This window comes from Erinaceus europaeus, chromosome 21 (assembly GCF_950295315.1).
Source record: "Erinaceus europaeus chromosome 21, mEriEur2.1, whole genome shotgun sequence".
Classification (NCBI taxonomy): Eukaryota; Metazoa; Chordata; class Mammalia; order Eulipotyphla; family Erinaceidae; genus Erinaceus; species Erinaceus europaeus.
In genome coordinates, this window is record NC_080182.1 from 9,574,136 (window position 1) to 9,584,825 (window position 10,690).

Consider the following 10,690-nt stretch of genomic DNA (forward strand, 5'->3'; position numbering starts at 1 on the left):
AACTTATTAAAGAGAAAGAGAAGGGGGGGGGAGAGAGAGAGAGCCAGAGTATCACTCTGGCACATGTGATGCTACAGAAGAAACCTGTCTGCTACATTTCTTTGAATCTCTGTCTCTTCAACTTATTTAAACTCTCATGGAGCCACTGTTCATATGAACCCATCGTCTTTGTTCTGTTTATTTCAATAGCTAGTCACTGTCCGGTGTTCCATTTTATGTATGAACAAAGAATGATGAAGATTCATATGGGTATGTAACTAGGGTTTCCCCTACCCTTTCGAAGGTCCATTTCCTTTATAGGTTACCTGTAAACACGTGGAAGTGAACCTAAAGGATCACCCAGAAAATTTCACTTGAGAAAGAATAACTAGGGGCAGGTGACCAATGAATATGCCTCAGGTGTCAGGTGTCCACAGATAGTCTGGCCCAAAGAGACAGTTCCTTCACGAGACAACCAGGCAGGCTATTCAGCCTCTGCTAGGACAAACTCTAATTCCCCATCATCTGTGGGAGTCGCTTACAGCCTTTTGCTACCACCAGTCTTTACGTAAGAGAGTTTCAGTAAATTTATTTGCTTATTTTATTTTGTTTTGTTTATTGGATAAAGAAAAAATTGAGAGAAGGGGAAGATAGACACCTGCAACACTGCTTCAACACTTACAAAGTTTCCCCCCTTGCAAGTGGGGACCAGGGACTTGAACCCAGGTCCTTGCATACAATAACATGTATGCTCAACCAGGTATGCCACCACCCGGCCCCCCCATTATTCTTTTTTATATCCCAACCCAGAAACCATCACTTCCCCCAAGCTGTTTTCCCCTGCCCTCTGAACTGTAAGGCTTCCTGCTCTGACTTTTTCAAATCATTCTATCCACCTAGAGATACATCAAGGCCTCTCAGTTCCTTTACTATTAAAGCCCCTTCTCTCTCTCTCTCTCTCTTTCTCTCTCCCTCTGTGTGTGTGATCTTATGCCCAATTTATTGTCACTTAGTGATAAATATCACTCATCTTGAACCATCCCCCACCCAATACAGGTTGGGAGGGCAGGTGGTGGTGTACCTGTTTGAGCAATGTGCAAGGACCCAGGTTCAAGCCCCTGGTCCCAAGCCCCTACCTGCAGGGGGAAATCTTTGTGAGTCATGAAGCAGGGCTGTAGGTGTCTTTCTCTTTCTCTCTCTCCCCCTTCCTTTTTGATTTCTGACTGACTCTATACAATAAATAAAGATAAAAAAAAAAAAAGCACACCAGGTGATAGAAAAAATGCAGTCAGGTATGAAAACAGAACCTGTGAAACTCACACTTCTTCTGAGCAACAGGCACTCTCTTGCTGGTCTCTTTCACTCTGTTAATTTGATTGTAGTGACAGACCCAGTGTTGAAGTGAGGCCAGCGTTCTATTTCAAAGCCATGGAACACCAGCTAATAGTGAGGTATCCCAAGGAAACAAAAGGAGTTGTGTACAGAGTAGCTGGGGGGCATTTACACTTTGTGAGAGGGGAGAACAAAGGGCTTTAGAAAGAGTCATGCCAACGGGGTGTTGACACACATAGTACCAAGCACATGGACCCACAAGGACCCCAGTTCCAACCCTGGGTTCCCCACCTGCAGGGCCGTCACTTCACAAGCAGTGAAGCAGGTCAGCAGGCGTCTCTCTGTCTCTCTCCATCTTTATTTCCCTCTCATCTCTCAAGTTCTCTCTGTCCCATCCAATAAAAAGAAAAAAATATATATATATATATTTTTAAAATGTCATGCCTTCTAGCTGAAGTAATCATGGAAGTCATGGAAAAGGTGATATGCAAGTCAAGTTTCCTCAGGTCAAGTTGTCAAAGTAAGTGGAACAGAAAACACAGCTCCCAATAGGTAAAATAACAAGAGCAATTTATTGACTCAAGGAATCTTAAGTCTTGAGTTAGTACCGCCCTCAAAATTGACACATTAGATCTGACAACCTAGCTAATGGAGTTTCCACTCATGGAGCTCTTCCTTCCTCCCCCCACACCGTCTTCCACAGTGCTGCTTCTTAACTTGGTGGGTTGCTGGTTAACTGCTGTTAAGTCCTGTCTTCACTCCCTCCTCTTGTGGCCAGCAAGAGACGGAACTTCAGCCCCAGTTTATGCCCAAACAAAAGAACTCAGTTCTTGTGGTTGGGGTTTAAGATTGGTCTGAGTCCAGCAGGACACATGTCTGAGGGGAGGGTGGGAGTGAGAGCATATGACTAACCCAGACTTCCTGTACTGATAGGAAGTTCAAAGTGTTAGAGAAGCAACCTACAATATCTACTGCAGGAAGAGAGTGAGTGAGAGAGAGAGAAAGAGAGAGAAAGAGAGAGATGGTACGTCCTCTGATTTGGGGCACATTGTGGTCATTTATTTGTGACTTAATTCAAGAAAATAGCCCATCTGTACCTGCCTTTGCCTGTTAAAGTGTCTTATCTAGAAAAATTCTACAGCTTCGTACATAACTGGGTGTGAGGTTTCAGACCTCCTAAAAAGTCTGCCAGAGGATTTATTGGGATATCCAGACTTCAGCATATAAACAGAAACAAGCAAAAACTCCAACCTTTTCCTCATACAGAAAGACATCAAGGGCATAGACTTCTGTTTATTATTATTTTTTCGGTTTGGTTTGGTTTTATATTTTTTAATTCGTTTTTTATTATCTTATTACTGGATAGAGACAGCCAGAAATTGAGAGGGTAAGGAGAGAAAGAGAAGAGACACAGAGAGACACCTGCAGCCCTGCTTCACCACTTGCAACGCTCTTCACCTGCAGGTGGGGACTGGGGATTTGAACCTGGGTCCTTGCACGCTGTAACATGTGGACTCAGCCAAGTGCGCCACCACCTGGCCCCTTTTTTGTTTGTCTGTTTTTTTAATGGTACCAAATTTGCAGCGTATTAAAGCCATAATCCAAAACAAGGTCAGCTTTTGTCTGGAAGCAGTTTGGAAGACTGATAACCCACGTTTATAGGCTTTTTGTTTTTACTGGAGCACTGTTCAGTTCTGGCTTGTGGTGGTATGAGGGTGTGAACCTGGAATTCTGCTGCCTCTACCTTGAGACTTTTTTTTTTTTTTTTTTTTTTGCATAGCCACTCTGCTATGTCGCTCACCAGGATAGCCTATGTTTTTATGGTCTAACCTACCCTGAATCCTAGCCCTGTATATCCTAGGCCCAAGTGCCTGCCCTTTTCTCCCTACTTCTGTGAATTTTCATCATCAAATCAAGGAAGACATAGAGATGGAGACAGATGCAGAAATGGGGGGGGGGGGGGGTGACGGGGTAGTGGTGGCGGGCTGGGAATCGCACAGCACCAAAGCTCCTCCAAGCTCTGTGACCAGGCTGGAATGCGGTTCAAGCACATGACAAAACAAGTGCACAATTCAGTGAGCTCTTTTCCAGCCCTCATCAAGATGTCATAGCAATTGGAAGAATCAGTGTCCTGTATGTTCTTTTTTTTCTCAATTGTGTTTTCCGGAATAGTCCTTTATTATTTATAGCTGGGAAGAAAAAGAATTTTATTATTATTATTATTGAAACAGCATAATAGTTATGCAAACAGACTCTCATGCTTGAGGCCCTGAGGCCCCAGGTTCAATTCCTGCACCAGTACTGCTTTGGTATAAAAAAAAATTAGAAGATAATAAATATATTTATTAAGATAAGGGAGGGAAGAAGCAGTGGTGCTGCAGGTTGAGCACAGAAATTAACGTGCGAGAGGATGTGGGTTCAAGCTCCAGGGCCTCACCTTCAGGCAGTAGGTTTCATGAGTGGTGAAGAAGGTCTGCAGGTGTCTCTCTCTCTCTCCCTCTCTATCTCCTCCATCCATCTTGATTTCTCTTTGTCCTATTAAAAATTAAAAAAAAAAAGTTGGGAGTCGGGCAGTAGCGCAGCAGGTTAAGTACACATGGCACAAAGTGCAAGGACTGGTGTAAGGATCCCAGTTCGAGCCCTCTGCTCCCCACCTGCAGGGGCGTCACTTCACAGGCTGTGAAGCAGGTCTTCAGGTGTCTGTCTTTCTCTCCCTCTCTGTCTTCCCCTCCTCTCTCCATTTCTCTCTGTCCTATCCAACAATGACAACATCAATAACAACGATAATAATAACCACAACAATGGTAAAACAACCAGGGCAACAAAAGGGAAAAAATGGCCTCCAGGAGCAGTGGATTCGTGGTGTAGGCACTGAGCCCCGGCAAAAACCTTGGAGACAAAAAAAAAAAAAAAAAAAAAAAACAAGGGCAACAAAAAGGAATAAATATTTTAAAAAATGAAAAAAAATCCCAAGGGCCAGGTGGTGGTGCACCTGATTGAGCGCACATGTTACAGTGAGCAAGAACCCAGGTTAGAGCCCCAGGTCTCCACCTGCAGGGGGAAAGCTTCGCGAGTGATGAAGCAGGGCTGCAGGTGTCTCTGTATCCCTTTCACTCTATCACCCCCTTCCCTCTCAGTTTCCAGCTGTGTCTATCCAATAAATAAATAAAGATAATATATATATATATATTGGCAACCAGGAGTGGTGAACTTGAGTTCCAGTGATAACACTGCTGACAAAAAATAAACATCAATGAAATAAAATTAAAAATATAGGTGGCCAGGTTACCACCTGGTTAAACACTGGGTTAAACGCATATAGTACTAAGCGCAAGGACCCATTCAAGGACCCCATTTCGAATTCCTGGCTTCCCACTTGTGTGTGTGTGTGGGGGGGGAGTTGCTTCACAAGCAGTGAAGCAGGTCTGCAGGTGGCTTTCTCTCCCCCTCTCTGTGTTCCCCTCCTCTCTCAGTTTCTCTCTGTCCTACTCAACAACAACAGCAGCAACAACAACAATCTTTTTATATGGAAAAAGATCATCTTACTAGCACATTAAGCAGGTGCAGAAGGAAGAATCAGGCATGCTGAGGACACATGCTCAAGGAATGGAACAGACTTTCTGAACTCTCTACTGGCAAATTCTCCATGCAGCAATTCATGAGGATGCTTGGTTATAGAAGCAATAAAGTTTTGTTCAAGTGAAAAGACTGACTTTTAAGAGAAGCTATCACCTGGGCCTTGGAAAAACCAAGCAATACCCTTTTAGAGCTATCCCAGGTAATTCTATGGAGGTGTAATGAGAAAAAAGAAAGAAAGAATTAAATAGTAAAGTTTTTCTTTATGTGGATGTTAATCTTTTTTTTTTTTTTTTTTTTGCCTCCAGGGTTATTGCTGGGGCTCGGTGCCTGCACTACGAATCCACCGCTCCTGGAGGCTATTTTTGTTCCCCTTGTTGTTGTGCTTGTTGTAGTTGTTATTGTTGTCATAGATATTGTCATTGTTGGATAGGACAGATGGAAACGGAGAGAGGAGGGCAAGACAGAGAGGGGGAGAGAAAGACAGACACCTGCAGACCTGCCTCACGGCTTGCGAAGCGACCTCCTGCAGGTGGGGAGCAGAGGGATCGAACTGGGATCCTTACACTGGCCCTTGCACTTTGTGCCATGTGCACTTAACCCGCTGTGCTACGGCTCGACTCCCCATGTGGATGTTCATCTGAAATGAAGACTATTTAGCAGAATCCTATAATAAACCCTTCAGTTAAGCCAGATCGGTGGGTGGAAATGTTCCAGCAGACATAACATAAAAAATAGAATCATTATTCAATCACAATTTAAATTATTCAAATATCTTCACATCAAGTGGAATTTAAATGGAGAGAAAGAAATCACTTATTCTGGTCATGAGCACACATCTGTAACAGAAGTAGTGACGTTCATGGGGGAGGAGATGGTAGGCTGATACATGTCTAAGTCAACTTCCTTTACCAAAAGTGAAGGAAGCAACCAATTAATTGTATTTGTTTATTTATTTTTTATTTATCAAGTGGAAATAGGAAGGGGAAGCCAGGTCAACATACCCTGCCACTCGAGGAAGACGGGTCCTGAAATGAGTGCAGCCTAGAATGTTCCCAGCTGTGACCATGGACTGCGAGCTCAAAACAAAATGGATGCAAAGGTTACACAGGCTCCTGTCTTAAAGATGAATAGAGGGGGGCTGGGCGGTAGTGCAGCAGGTTAAGCGTGCGAAGCGCAAAGACCAGCTTAAGGATCTCGGTTTGAGCCCCCAGCTCCCCACCTGCAGGGGGGTTGCTTCACAAGCAGGAGGCAGGTCTGCAGATGTCTATCTTTGTTTCTCCCTCTCTGTCTTCCCCTCCTCTTTCTGTCCTACAACAATAATAGCAATGACAACAATAACAATAATAACAACAAGGGCGACAAAAATGGGGAAAGTGGCCTCCAGAAGCAGTGAATTTGTGGTGCAGGCACCAAGCCCCAGCGATAGCCCTGGAGGCAATAAACAAACAAACAAACAAATAAATAAATAGGCCTAGGTCAGATCGATGGGGTTTATTATATTTATATAATATTTGGGAGATACTCTCTGCCCTGATCCAGCTTTCTAAGCCTATTCTCAACTCTTAAACCATCTTCCCAGGCAATACTTTTAGTCCACCTGCATGTTAGCTGTTGGGCTCAGGCAAAAAAGTCATGGGTCCCTAAGAATAGACCTAAAATAGACTTCCTAGCTTCTTCCAACATGAAGCCCCCAAATCTCATCTGCTATACTCTTACCTTTAGGGTCCTGATTATTAAACAATTTGTCCTGCTTTATATCTTACTGCTTTTCAGCCACCAAGTTGCAAATGCTACCATAACGCCAACTTGAGTTCTTTGGGCAGATGACCTCACTAAGGTGTCCTGGAGCCCCATCTCCCCAGAGCCCTGTCCTACTAGGGAAAGATAGAAACAGGCTGAGGGTGTGAATCAACCTGCCAAAGCCCATGTCCAGCAGAGAGGCAATTACAGAAACCAGACCTCCCACCTCCTGTACCCCCAAAAGAATTTTTGGTTCAGACTCCCAGAGAGGAGTAAGGAACTGGGAAGCTTCCAATGGAGGGGAGGGGATATGGAACTCTGGTGATGGGCGCGTATGGAATCACCCTCCTGTTACCTTAGAATCTTGTTAGTCATTATGAAATCACTAATAAAAATTCTAAAAACTAAACAAATAATTATATAATCTGGAAAAATTTTATGAAAACAATGCAAAAATAGAGCGCACATATTCATACTCACAACAGCACCTATTCACAGATAGCCAAGGAAGTTAAAGCAGCTCAAAGTTGTACTAGATAACATACAACAGAATATTCTTTGACCTTTATAGGTAAGGGAATTCTGACACCTGGTACAAGTAAGATATATATATATATATATTTTTTTAACCAAACTAGACTTTTTTTTCTCCTTTCCCAAACAGAACACTGCTTTTAGTTCTGACTATTGATGGTGTCCATGTCTGGACATGTGACCTGTGGGATTCGAGTCCTGTGTGCTATTAGGCAGTTCTTAAAAATTCAGAAAGTGGGGGTCGGTCGGTAGTACAGTGGGTTGAGCAAACGTGGCACAAAGCACAAGGGACGGCATAAGAATCCCAGTTCGAGCCCCAGGCTCCCCACCTGCAGGAGAGTTGCTTCACAGGAGCTGAAGCAGGTCTGCAGGTGTCTTTCTCTCCCTCTCTCTGTCTTCCCCTTCTCTCTCCATTTCTCTCTGTCCTATCCAATAACAATGATAATAATGACCACAGCAATGATAAAACAACCAGGGTAACAAAAGGGAAAATATCGTCTCTAGGAGCAGTGGATTCGTGGTGCAGGCACCCACCCCGGCAATAACCCGAGGCAAAGAAAAGAAAAGAAAAAATTCAGAAAGTGTGGATAGGCAGAGCAAACATAACATACAAAATGGGAAAAGTTCTGTTTTCTAGAGCTGATTATTAAACCACCAAGTTCCCCTTCCGGCCGCAGCCACGTGGTCCCAGCAGTGTCTAACCTGCCTGTTATCTGCAAGGTAAAAGCCAGGGCAGCCCTTGGGTGAATCCCTAAGACCAAGTATAGATCAGCGGGGTTCCCACATGCAAAGATAAAGTCAAGGATTACCAGCTTCCGGAGGTGTGGCTGCTTTAACACAATGGAGAGAATGGCTCCAGGGGGTTAAAGATTTAGGCTGTGATTGGCTATCATTCTCTATTATGCTAATTAAATGTGTCCTTTACATTATTTTAAAAATTGCATATTCAATTTAAAATGTAAAAACACTACTCGTAGATAATAATATTTTAAATGCCTGATGGCAAAACCTCGCTGTCTATTAGTAATTAAGTCAGGCTAAGCAACGCTATCTCACCACAACTGTGAAATGGGTGATTGTCATAGGCCTTTCATAGTCCCGGAGATTTGAGTTAAGACTATACTTTCAGGGATCATTTCTATAGTTTGTTACTAGAGAAGTTCCTCTGGTTGTGTAGGGCACCCGAAACCACGAGGAAGAGACATAGCACTCTCTCCTGAGCGTGAAGCTGGCTCTTGGTGTTGTATCTGCAATTGCCATCTGCCTTTGATGACCGTTCTTGCCTCTCATAAGAGAGGAAGGAGGGAGAGGGTGTGTTCTGAGTGGTTTCCATTCTAAAAATGTTCCAAAGTAAGGCTTTTTTGAAGGCTTATTCTCTGCAGTTTTAAGTGTTTAAGCTAACTTTTGGTGATTTTTTTAAACCATAGAATAGCTAAATCAACACACATGTTTGAAAAAAAGCATTAAAGGTTAGCTGTTTTATGGTCGTGCAGACCCAACTAAATATGGTGCGTTGGAGTTGTCAGTCTCCAGAGATTTTTTTTTTTTTGACTTGTATTTTCTCCGCAGAGAGGGAACAACACTGAAACTTCGTTCTGTGTTACAGAGCTTGGGCTTGCACATATCTTAAGCGAGTTGTTTTGCTAAACCATGCAGCAAGGTAAGCTCATCTCTCTTGTTTCTTTGCCTCCTCCCAGCTTGTGCCCTCAAGGTGGTCTTTCCCACTCTCCAGCAATCTATCAAGGTATTTTCTACACTAAAATAATCTCCCTAAAAGAAAATCTTGTGGATGAGGGGTAGATAGCATAATGGTTATATAAAGAGACTCTCAAGCCTGAGGCTCTGGAGTCCCAGATTCAATCACCCACACCACCATAAACCAGAGTTGAGCAGTGCTCTGGTAAAAAATAAAGATAAAAATAAAAAATCTTTAAAAAAATTGCTTCCCCCCCCCCCTTTCCATTGTTGTAGGTGACTATTTTCTTGTCCTAATCTCATGTACTGACACACAGAAATCTTCTGCTTCACCGCCTGTGAAGTGACTCCCCTGCAGGTGGGGATCCGGGGGCTTGAACCAGCATCCTCACGCTGGTCCTTAGGCTTTAACCCGCTGCGCTATTGCCCAACTCCCTTTTCTTTTATCTTTCCTTTCTTTCTTTTTTCCTTCCTTTCTTTCTTTCTTTCTTCCTTTCTTTCTTTCTTTCTTTCTTTCTTTCTTTCTTTCTTTCTTTCTTTCTTTCTTTCTTTCTTTCCTTACCAGAGCAGTGCTAAACTCGGGTTTATGGTGGTGTAGGCAATAGAACCTGAGACTCCTAGCCTCAGGCTTGACAGCTCTTTGCATAACCATTATGCTATCTACCCCTCACCCACAAGAATTTCTTTTAGGGAGATTGTCTTAGGGTAGAAAACACCTTGATAAACTGTTGGAGGATGGGAGAGACCACCCTGAGGGCACAATCTGGAAGGAGGCAAAAACAAGAGATGTCTCTTAACTCCCTGCATGGTTTAGCAAAACAACTCACTTAGATATATGTGCAAGCCCAGCCTATTTAACACAGAATGAAGTTTTAGTGTTGTTTCCTCTCTGAGCAGAAATACTGTTTCTTTTGTCCCCATAATAGACATGCGCAATCTTAGCCCAAACAGTGGCAATAACTTGCATTGAATCGGATATGATCTTTACCACTAATGAAGATCATAGGTCATTAACAATTTAAAATTGCTAACTGTAGTCACTATGTCCAAAGTCCAGCTCAAATTCCACTCTTAAATCCTGTGGAAAGTAAAAGGGTGGGGCAGATAGCATAATGGTTATGCAAACAGACTCTCATGTCTGAGGTTCCAATGTCCCAGGTTCAATCCCCTGGACCACCCTAAACCAGAGCTGAGCAGTGCTCTGCTAAGTAAAAAGAAAGAAAGTTAAAGGGCATGCTGCTCTTTCTACTCAGACCCCAAACATCCTGTCTAACAGGTTTTCACTCAGCTCCTGTTCAGCTTTTGGTTTCTCTTCCCTCATCTGTCTGCAGTCCCCAGTTTGCCTCACTGAACCATCTAGTCCACATTTAGATATACTAACGCCCTTCCAGTTGTATTAGAACTTGCTGATGATTGCCCCACCACAGTGAAGAAAGGTTTGGTGTTGTGGTCTCTCTCTCTCCATCTATCTCTCCTTCCCTCCCTTCTCTCTCTGTATTTTAAAAGAGTAAGTCTCCAGGGTCAGACAGTGGCACACCCGGTGAAGCACACATAATACTGTGCATAAGGATCCTTGCAAGGATCTTGGTTCAAGTCCCTGGCTCCCCACCTGCAAGGGGGAAGCTTCACAAGTGGTGAATCAGATCTGCAGGTGTCTATCTTTCTCTCTCCCTCTCTATCTCCTTTCCCCCTTTCAATTTTCTCTTTCTTATACAATAAAATGAAAAAAAAAAAAATGGCCACCAAGAGCAGTGGCCTGGAAGGGAAAAAAAAAAAGTCTTATCAATCAACTTAACTAAAATTCTCATGCCTAGCCACAAGACGAAAAACT

General features: G+C 43.3%; 1 non-coding gene across 1 annotated transcript; it reads left to right on the forward strand.

The window, feature by feature from the left end:
- Positions 1-8,277: 8,277 nt before the first annotated feature.
- Positions 8,278-8,491, forward strand: LOC132535354 (small nucleolar RNA U3). Its single transcript, XR_009547140.1, has one exon. It is a non-coding gene; the product is annotated as a small nucleolar RNA U3 (small nucleolar RNA).
- The last annotated feature ends 2,199 nt before the right edge of the window (positions 8,492-10,690 follow it).